Source organism: Pipistrellus kuhlii, unplaced genomic scaffold (assembly GCF_014108245.1).
Source record: "Pipistrellus kuhlii isolate mPipKuh1 unplaced genomic scaffold, mPipKuh1.p scaffold_m20_p_46, whole genome shotgun sequence".
In the NCBI taxonomy this organism is placed as follows: domain Eukaryota; kingdom Metazoa; phylum Chordata; class Mammalia; order Chiroptera; family Vespertilionidae; genus Pipistrellus; species Pipistrellus kuhlii.
Window position 1 is genome coordinate 1,449,492 of NW_023425547.1, and position 10,843 is coordinate 1,460,334.

The following is a 10,843-nucleotide window of genomic DNA, read 5'->3' on the forward strand; positions in this document are numbered from 1 at the left end:
CAAAGAGGACATTCATGTAGCCAATAGACCTAAATAATTCTCAATGTCACTAATCATCAGAGAAATGTAAATTAAAACTACAATAAGGTGCCACCTCATGCCTTTCAGAATGGCTACTAATAACAATTCAACAAGAACAGGTTCAACCAACATGTGAGATTCAAGTCAGACCCAGCCTCTAGGTTAAGGAATCCTCATCCACTGACAGCTGGCACAATGACATTGGGGTTTAACCTTACTGGCTGCAAGTTGAAGAGGGAGAACCTACCCACACTTAGGACATCAACAATCAAGTCCCAATTACAACAGGAAAGCCCAAACAATGCAGACAAAAGGCATTATTAAAGCATACAGCTCAGGTAAAGAAAGAGAATAAACCACTGGACCCCTCAAGGCATTTTCTACATAAGGCATCCCACAAAAACTGGGAGGCCTAGTATGTATTAGTTTTACCTAATATATACAAGCAAATAAAAAGAGACAGCTAAAATGGGAAGACAAAGAAACAACCCCCAAATGAGAGTAAATAAGTTATCTCAAGAAAAATTACTAAATGAGATGGAGGCAAGCAACCTATCAGATATAGAGTTAAAAGAAATGGTTATCAAGATGCTTAAGAAACTTAGTGCAAATTACAACAACAAGAAAAAAGAAATAGAGACAATTAACAAGAACTAAACAGAAATAAAGAATCATATATCTGATGAGAAGAACACACTGGAAGGGTTAAAAGTAGATTGTATGAAGCAAAGGAGCAATTCAGCTATTTGAAAGACAAGGTAGAAATAAATACCCAATTAGAGCAGCAAAAAAAAAAAAAAAAAAAAATTAAAAATCAAGAACATAGGTTAAGGGAGCTCCAGGAGAATATAAAACTTAACAACATCCTGGCATTACAGGAATACCAGAAGGGAAAGAGGATGAGAAAGGAACAGAGAGCCTGTTTAAAGAAATGATGACAGAAAATGTCTGCAGCCTGGTGAAGAAAAATGTTACACAAGTTCAGGAAGCACAGAGTTCCAATCAAGATGAACACAAAGAAGCCCACACCTAGACACATCATAATTAAAATGGCAAATGTTAAAGACAAAGCAAAAATATTAATGGCATCAACAGAGAGACAGAAAATTACAAACAAAGGAGTTCCCATTAGAATGTCAACTGATTTTGCAAGGGAAATACATCAGGCTAGAAGGGGGTGGCATGAAGTAGTCAAAGTAATGAAAATAAGTATCACCATAATAAATTCAATAAAAAGTCTCTACCCCATATGTCACTGACAATCTTTCAGCACACTTATGCTACAATAAAATGGTTTTGGGAGCTATGTTAGAAAAATTTGAAGTAGAATTTCTTCTTTCTCCACACCCAGTGGCTCCTTGCACAATAATAGTGATTACATGAAAATAGTGGAAAGTAATGATTGAGAGCACAAACTCAGGAGCCAGACTGAATGGATTGGAATGTTGACTTTTGCATATACTACTTGTGTGACCTTGGACAATTAAATTCTCTTATCTGAGTTTCTTCATATGTAAAATGGATATAATGATGGTGTCTAGTTTATAGATTTATGATGTTAATCCACTTAAATTATGAACATTCTTTCCTTAGTTCTTTAATTTTTTAAAGATTAAATTTTTTTATTTTTTTTTTGAAGTTTTATTTATTTTTTAAACTTCTTTATTAATTAAGTTTTTACATATGTGTTCTTATCTCCCCATAACCTCCATCCCCCAACTCATTCCCTCACTTCCTGTTGTCTATGTCCATTGGTTAGGCCTATATGCATGCATACAAGTCCTTTGGTTGATCTCTCCCCATACCCCCGCCATCCCTTACTTTTCCTCTGAGGTTTGATGGTCTGATCAATGTTTCTCTGTCTCTGGATCTGTTTTTGTTCATCAGTTTATGTTGCTCATTATATCCAATAAATGAGTGAGATAATGTGATATTTATCTTTACCTGATTGGCTTATTTCACTTAGCATAATGCTCTACATCTCCATCCATGCTGTTGCAAATAGTAAGAACTCCTTTTTTACCACAGTGCAGTATTGCATTGGGTAGATGTACCACAAATTTTTAATCTACTCATATGCTGATGGGCACTTAGGCTGTTTCCAAATCTTAGCTATGGTAAATTGTGCTACTAGGAATAGAGGGGTGCATATATCCTTTCTGATTGGTGTTTCTAGCTTCTTGGTATATATTCTCAGAAGTGGGATCACAGGGTCAAATGGGAATTTCATTTTTAGTTTTTTTGAGGAAACTCCATACTGTTTTCCACTGTGGCTGCACCAGTCAGCATTCCCATCAGCAGTGCGTGAGGATTCCTTTTTCTCCACATCCTTACCATCACTTGTCCTTTGTTGATTCGTTGATGATGGCCATTCTGACAGGTGTGAGATGGTACAGCATTGTCATTTTGATTTGCATCTCTAGGACAATTAGTGACTTTGAGCATGTTTTCATATGCCTCTTGGCCTTCTGTCTTCTTTAGAAAAGTATCTATTTAGGTCTGTTGCCCATTTTTTGATTGGATTGTTTATCTTCCTTTTGTTAAATTGTATGAGTTCCCTAAAAACGTTGTAGATTAAACCCTTATGGATAATAATATTGGCAAATATCTTCTCCCATGCAGTGGGCTTTCTTGTTGTTTTGTTGATGGTTTCTTTTGCTGTGAAAAAAGCTTTTTATTTTGATGTATCTCGTTTTTTAAAATTAATTTCTTTATTGATTAAGGTATCACATATTTGTCCTCAACCCCCCATTCCAATCTCCCACCCCCTCACACACATGCCCCCGCCTCCCTATTGACCTTGACCACTGGTTAGGCTCATACTTGTGCACATAAGTCCTTTGGTTGATCTCTCTCTTTTATCCCCACCCTCCCTTTGAGGTCCAACAGTCTGACCCATGGCTCCTTGTCTCTGGGTCTGTTCTTGTTCATCAGTCTATGTTGTTCACCATTTTCCCTAGATGAGTGAGATCATGTCCTACTGGAAATATACTTATAAGAATAAAAAATGAGACAAGCAATAATCATTATGCTGAAAGGCATATGAATCAGACTGTAGTGAGCTTCTTTCTGGGCCACCAGTTCTTTTGAGACCCAATTTCAATGTCAAACAGTTCCTTATGTGTACGTGTCAGCAATGATATTTCAGTTCTGCATGGTGGGCAAATGGTGGTAATGCAGGTCCAACCCTCTCTGTTTTGGTTCTGGGCAACCTTCAGTGATACACAGCTGCTGACTTCTATTATGGTAAGGCGTCATCAGCGACTTCCATCTCTGGACTGCTTCTCTTCTGTCATCATGGTTGGAGTAATCCTGTCAATTCCTCTCTGTTGCTAGAATCCACATGGTCTCAGAGTTGTTTTCTGAAAATATACAAACATATTCTTTTTTAAAAAATATATTTTATTGATTTCCTACAGAGAGGAAGGGAGAGAGATAGAGAGCTAGAAACGTCGATGAGAGAGAAACATCGACCAGCTGCCTCTTGCACACCCCCTACTGGGGATGTGCCGGCAACCAAGGCACATGCCCTTGACCGGAATCGAACCTGGGACCTTTCAGTCCACAGACTGACGCTCTACCACTGAGCCAAACCGGCTTCGGCTACAAACATATTTTTGACGAAAATAAAGGAATATTTTCTATAAATTTGACTTGGGATCCTTTTTCTTTTTCTTTCTTTCTTTTTTTTTTTTCCCAAATGATTTTCCTCTGGCTTCTTTTGACGCCATGTGTGTTTTTCATGGGTGTCTTGCTGATAGCATTACAATTAATTTTCCAAAGTACAAATTTTCTAGATGTAATTTAATTTCAGGATATTTTTCCTTACATAATATTCTTCTACTTTCCCACTTTTTTATTTAAATATTAGGAGACTTTTGAATATTTTATAATATAGTCTTAATAGCTTTTAAACTTTTATTTTTTTTGCATTATAATATGACTGCTTTAGGTTCATTTCCTGTTGTGAAATTTTATCCTGAGATGAACTACCAATAAAAAATTTTAGTTAACACTTGAGGAACAGCTTTTTGTCAAGTGCAATTAGTTTTTCTAGGATATTCAAACAAGTCTTGTAGTGCGAGGGCAGCTGCTGTCAGCTAAGTCTCTGTCTTTTATGTGGGTCCCCATTTGAACTGGGCATGGGAAGTTAAGCAGCCATGGGGGCAGGAGACTCCCTCAGCAGGGTGAGGTTTCAGGCCTCTGGGGGTGAGGATCTGTGGCCCTCCTCAGTTGACCCCCAAGTTCTCTCCTGATGGCCCCTCTTTGACTGTGCCTATCTTAGGTTGTTCCTTCCCTGAGGAATTTTACCCATCACTGGCTAACCAGCCATCCTCTGTGGCCAAATAGGGTGATGTGAGGTTCAGTTCTGTCTCATTGGTATCCTATGCCCCCGTGGCCTCCATGTCCAGCTCCTGCCTTACGATTCCCACGCCTCCTGGAGGGGCCCCAGAACTGATCACATATCTTGGGGAACCCAGGTTTCTTCTCTAGGGAGGGCCCATCTCACTCCACTGGGTGAGAGACAGATCTATGGTACCAGTCATCACGAGGCTTCAACCTCGACATGAACAGAAAGCTCAGGCAGCAGCTGTGGGCATTTGGATTGTGAGAAGAGGGTCCCTCTTGGCCAAAAGAGCAAGAGGGGTCAATATAGAATGCTCAGGTGCCTTCCCAGGAGGCCCTATACACAATAGAAGGGATTAAATCCTTTCATGTCCTTTTAAAATTGCTGCCAGACATTCAAAGAATTGGTTTGTAAGTTTGCTTGGGAAAATTGTATATTATGCTTTTGTAATTTTAGAATATTAAGAGATATGGTACCTTTGTCTCCAAGGACAAAAAAAGATAATTTCTTTTATTGATCCCTCAGGGTTCAAGGTACTATTATAAGTAATTGGGGTAACCCAAATCTGGGAAAATTTTAATGACATTGTGGAATGGTATCACGTAAGGTTATTCTTTGTTCTAGGCCATGGCAATTCCATTTCATACTGGCTGTCCATTTCTTTTACTATGGGCCAGATCTTAGTTACATTTTCTGGACCTCTCCAAGGGTCTAGTAGTGATAGTAGTGACACCCTTTCTTTTGTGTCCACACAAGCCAGAAACTGCTCTATAATTTTACACACAAAGGGGCAGTGTTTTGATTTTGTGTCATGCAAAAGAGAAGCTGGGTGGAGACCCTTGTGTAATTACACTTTCTTGCCCCTCCCATGGACCTCCTGGATGACCATTTGTTTATTTTCTCTTTAGTTTCCATTGCTATAGGAGCAGTATCAGTGAAGAAATTGCTTCAGTATATATCTGAAATTTCACTGCCTGTGGATTCGTCTAGTATTTTTATGGTTTCCTGTCTCATGTTTAAGTCTTTTATTCATTTTGAGTTTATTTTTGTGTGTGGTGTAAGTTGGTTGTCTAGTTTAATCTTTCTGCATGTATCTGTGAGGTTTTCCCAGCACCATTTATTGAAAAGGTTGTCTTGACTTCACTGTATGTTCATGCCTCCTTTGTTGAATATTAATTGAGCATAATGGTTTGGTCCAATTTATGGTTTCTCTATTCTATCCCATTGATCTATATGTCTGTTCTTGTGCCAGTACCAGGCTGTTTTGAGAAAAGTAGCTTTGTAATACAGCTTGATATCTCTTATTGAGATACCACCTACTTTGTTCTTCTTTCTCAGGATTGCTTTAGCTATTTGGGCTCTTTTATTTTATTCCAGATGAATTTTTAGAAAGTTCCATCTAGGTCCGTGAAAAATGCCATTGGTATATTAATGGGGAGTATCAATACATTGAATCTATAGATTGCTTTTGGTAGTATGGACATTTTGATGATGTTGATTCTACCAATCCATGAACACAGTATTTTCTTCCATCCGTTTATGTCTTCCTCTATCTCTTTTTCGGTGTCCTATAGTTTTCCACGTATAGGTCTTTTACCTCCTTAGTTAAGATTATTCCTACATATCTTAATTTTTTTTTTTGGTATGATGATAAATGGGATTTCTTTTTTATTCTCTGTTTCTGTAACCTCATTATTGGTGTATACAAATGCCATGGATTTCCTGGCATTAATTTTCTATTCTGCTACATTTCTGAGTTCATTTATTAAGTCTAATATTTTTTTTATGAAACCTTTAGGGTTTTCTATGCAATATCATGTCATCTGCAAATAATGACAGTTTTACGTCTTCTTTTCCAATTTGGATACCTTTTATTTTTTCTTCTTCTCTAATTGCTATTGCTATCACTTCCAGTACTATGTCAAACAGCAGTGGTGAAAGTGGATATCCATGTCTTGTTTCTGTTCTTAGGTGAAATGGTTTTAGTTTTTGCCCATTGAGTATAATGTTTGTGGTAGTTTTGTTATATCAGGCTTTTATTATGTTGAGGTATGATCCCTCTTTTCTCACTTTGCTGAGCATTTTTATCAGAAAAGCATGTTGAACTTTGTCAAATGTTTTTCTGCATCAATTGATATGATTATGTGATTTTTATCTCTTAGCATTTATATGAGTCATGTTTTCTTTCTTTTTTAAATATATTTTTATTGATTTCAGAGAGAAAGGGAGAGAAAGAGAGATAGAAACATCAATGATGAGAAAGAATTATTGATTGGCTGCCTGCAACCCATGCATATGCCCTTGACCAGAATCAAACCCAGGACCCCCAAGTCTGCAGATCAATATTCCATCCACTGATCCAAACCAGCTAGGGCTGAGTCATGTTTTCTTATCCATTCAGCTATCCTTTGTCTTTTGATTAGAGCATTTAATATATTTTCATTTAAGGTTACTATCGAGAGGTACTTGTTTGTTGCCATTTTTATTCTTTATGCCTGTGTTTATTCTTCCCTTTCTATTTCTTCTTTTTACAGCATTCCCTTTAACGTTTATTGCATTCCTTTCATGTTGGTAATAAACTCCTTAGTCTTTTATTGTCTGTAAAGTTTCTGATTTGCCTTCAATTTTTAATGATAGCCTTGTTGAATAAAATATTCATGGATTCATTCCCTTGCTTTAAATCACTTTGTATACTTTATTCCAATCCCTTCTGTCTGTTGTGTTTCTGTTGAGGAATCAATTCACAGACTAATGAAAGTTCCTTTGTAGGTAACTTTCTGTCTCTCTCTGGTAACCTTTAAAATTCTTATTCTGTTCTTAATATTTGTCAGTTTAATTATAATGTGTCTTGGTGATGGTCTCTTTGGACTCATCTTGATTGGGACTCTTTGTGCTTTTAGGAATTAAGTGACTTTTTTCTTCACAAAGTCAATGAAGTTTTCTTTCATTATTTCTTCAAACATGTTGTTGATTCCTTCTCAGCTTCCTCTCCTCTGGCAATCCATTTATGAGGATGTTGTTTCATTTCATGTTGTCCTAAATCTCCCTTATACCCTCCTCCTGCTTTTTAATTCTTTTCCAGTTGCTGCTCTGCTTGAGTGTTTTTCTAACTTGTTTTATAACTTACTGATCTGGTCATCAGCTTATTCTAATCTACTGTTGAAATCATTCGTTGTGTTATTTATTGCATCTATATCATCCTTCATTTCCACTAGATTCTTACACATGTTGGCAAATTTCTCATCCAGTTTTTTTGATCATCTGTATAACCATTACTCTAAATTCTTTCTCTGAAAAATTGCTTGCCTCCATTACATTTATTTCCTTTTTTGTTGATTTTTTTCTTTTCTTTGGAATGGGGATTGTTTCTTTGTCTCCCCATTTTTACTGTTTCTTGTGATTGTTTCTATGTATTTGATCAAACTGCTATGGCTCCCTGACTTCTTGTATTTGTCTTATGTAGTATATAGCTTTTATTATGTTGATATATGATCCTTGTACTCCCACCTTGTTAAGAGTTTTTATCAGGAAAGGGTGTTGGATTTTATCAAATGCTTTTTCTGCATCAATTGATATGACTATATGATATTTATATTTCAATTTGTTTATGTGATGTATCACGTTTATTGATTTGCGGATATTGTACCATCCTTGCATTCCTGGAATAAACCCTACTTGGTCATGGTGTATGATCTTTGTGATGTTCTTCTGGAGTCGATTTGCTAGAATTTTGTTGAGGATTTTGGCATCTATGTTCATGAAGGATATTGGCCTGTAATTCTCTTTCATTGAGTTGTCTTTATCTGGTTTTGGTATTAGGGTGATGCTGGCTTCATAGAAGGAGTTTGGAAGTGTTCCTTCCTCTTGGATTTTTTGGAATAGTCTGAGGAGGATAGGTTTTAGTTCTTCCTTGAATGTTTGGTAAAACTCTCCTATGAAGCCATCTGGCCCTTGGCTTTTGTTTGCTGGAAGCTTTTTGATGACTGTTTAAGAAGTAATGCTAATTAAAAAATTAGGAGAAAAATGCAAGAGAGGAGAGAAAAATTACATTGAGTAATGAATAGGATCAGGCCTAAATGGGCAGTTGGGCATCCCCTGAAGTGTCCCAGATTGGTGAGGGTGCAGGCTGGCCTGAAAGACCCCCTTTCCCCCATGCATGAATTTTGTGCACTGGGCCTGTAGTAAATAAATAAATAAATAAATAAATAAATAAATAAATAAGTGTTTGTCTGTTTCTTTGTTTATTGAAAGGGAGAATAGAGGAGAGAGCAGATAGGGCTGAATTTAGGAAGTAATGCTAATTATTTATTTATTTATTTATTTAATATATTTTATTGATTTTTTTTGCCTCACCTCCTTCCCTCCCATACATACCCACCCTCCCCAGAGTTTTATGTCCATTGGTTGTACTTATATGCATGTACACAAGTCCTTCGGTTGATCTATTATCTCCCCCAGATCTTCCTCCCCTCCCCACTGTAATTTGACAGTCTGCCTGTTGATTTACTGTCTCTATATCTGTCTCTTGGTCCATCAATTTATAATGTTCTTTATCATCCACAAATGAGTGAGGTCATGTGGTGTTTCTCTTTCATTGATTGGCTTATTTCACTCAGCATGATGTTCTCCAATTCCATCCAGGTTGCTGCAAATGATGAAAATTCCTTCTTTTTTATGGCAGCATACTATTCCATTGTGTAGATGTACCATAGTTTTGGATCCAATCATCTGCTGACGGGCACCTAGGCTGTTTCCAAATTGTGGCTATTGTAGATTGTGCTGCTATGAACATAGGGGTGCATATATCCTTTCTCATTGATGTTTCTAGTTTCTTGGGATATATTCCTAGAAGTGGGATTAGTGGGTCAAATGGGAGTTCCATTTTCAGTTTTTTGAGGAAACTCCATACTGTTCTCCACAGTGGTTGCACCAGTCTACATTCCCACCAGCAGTGCACGAGGGTTCCTTTTTCTCCGCAACCTCGCCAACACTTGTCGTTTGTTGATTTGTTGATGTTGGCCATTCTGACAGGTGTGAGATGGTACCGCATTGTTGTTTTGATTTGCACCTCATAGACAATTAGTGACTTTGAGCATGTTTTCATGTGCCTTTTGGCCTGCCTTCTGTCTTCTTTTGAAAACATTCTATTTAGGTCCATTGCCCATTTTTTAATTGGATCATTCATCTTCCTTTTATTTAGTTGTATAAGCTGTCTGTAAATGTTGGAGATTAAACCTTTATCAGTGGTATTATTTGCAAATATGTTCTCCCACACTGTGGGCTTTCTTGTTGTTTTGTTGATGGTTTCTTTTGCTGAAAAAAAGGTTTTTATTTTGATGAAGTCCCATTTGTTTATTTTCTCTTTAGCTTCCATTGCTCTAGGGCACACATGTCAAACACAAGGCCCGCGGGCCAAATCCGGCCCGCCAGGCCTTGCAATGTGGCCCGCACCACGCTGTCATCACTGCACTCCGCTGCGTTCCATCACAATGACGCGCGGTGACATAGGAGGCTTGTGATCTCGCTGGCCGCCTCGCAGGCCGCTGTACTTGCTATCTATTACGCATGCGCATAGATAACAAGTCACGCGAGATTCAGGTGGCGTGACCTATAGTCCGGCATCTGATGTGGTTGTGCGGGTGGCAGAGCAGAGGAGAGAGTGAGTGTGAGGGCATAAAAAATACACAGCAGAAGCTGCCAGTTCCTGGCATAAAGTGCAGGCATAAAAATCGCAACAGAATCTGCTATCTGTACCCAGCCAGGCATTTATTGACTGACTTTTTTTTTCTCCACTCCATCTGCCAAATCAAGCTATCCCTGTGCAGTTTTCAACTTTTTCCTTCTAACGCAGATTTCCAATAAACTACATCTTTTACTGCCAATATTGATCCCAAAATGTCCAGGAAAAGAAAAGTTGACGGTGTCGGCAGACAATTTAATGACAAATGGAAAAATGAATACATGTTTGTGCTTAGAGAGGGCAAACCAGTGTGTATATTGTGTTATGAGACAGTGTCGGTGACGAAAGAGTACAATATACGTCGTCATTTTGACATCAAACATAATGTTAAGTATGGCAAATATACTTTGGAAGAAAAGCATAAAATTGTTAAAGAACTAAAAGGCAAACTACAATCACAGCAGCAAATGTTTACAAAGGCTACAGTGAAAAATGATGCTGCAGTGAAAGCAAGATTTATAGTGGCTGAAGAAATTGCCCATACTTCAAGGTGTTTCTCAGAGGGTGCCTTTTTGAAGCAATGCATGCTAAAAGTGTGTGAGCAAGTATGCCCAGACCAGATACAGAGTTTTCAAAATGTCAGTTTGTCAAGAAACACCATTGCAGATAGAGTTCAAGAACTCTCAGGAAATCTATCATCACAGCTGGCCGAACAGGCATGCAGTTATCTCGCTTTTTCACTTGCTATCAATGAAAGCACAGACAACACTGATACAGCGCAGCTGTCCATCTTT

The 10,843-nt window shown here is 37.8% G+C and overlaps 1 long non-coding RNA gene across 1 annotated transcript; it reads right to left on the reverse strand.

The window, feature by feature from the left end:
* Positions 1-2,537: 2,537 nt before the first annotated feature.
* LOC118704734 lies at positions 2,538-5,478 on the reverse strand. Its single transcript, XR_004983501.1, has 3 exons — positions 5,256-5,478; positions 4,197-4,199; positions 2,538-2,709 (listed from the first exon to the last, which is right to left on the reverse strand). It is a non-coding gene; the product is annotated as an uncharacterized LOC118704734 (long non-coding RNA).
* Between the last annotated feature and the right edge of the window lie 5,365 nt (positions 5,479-10,843).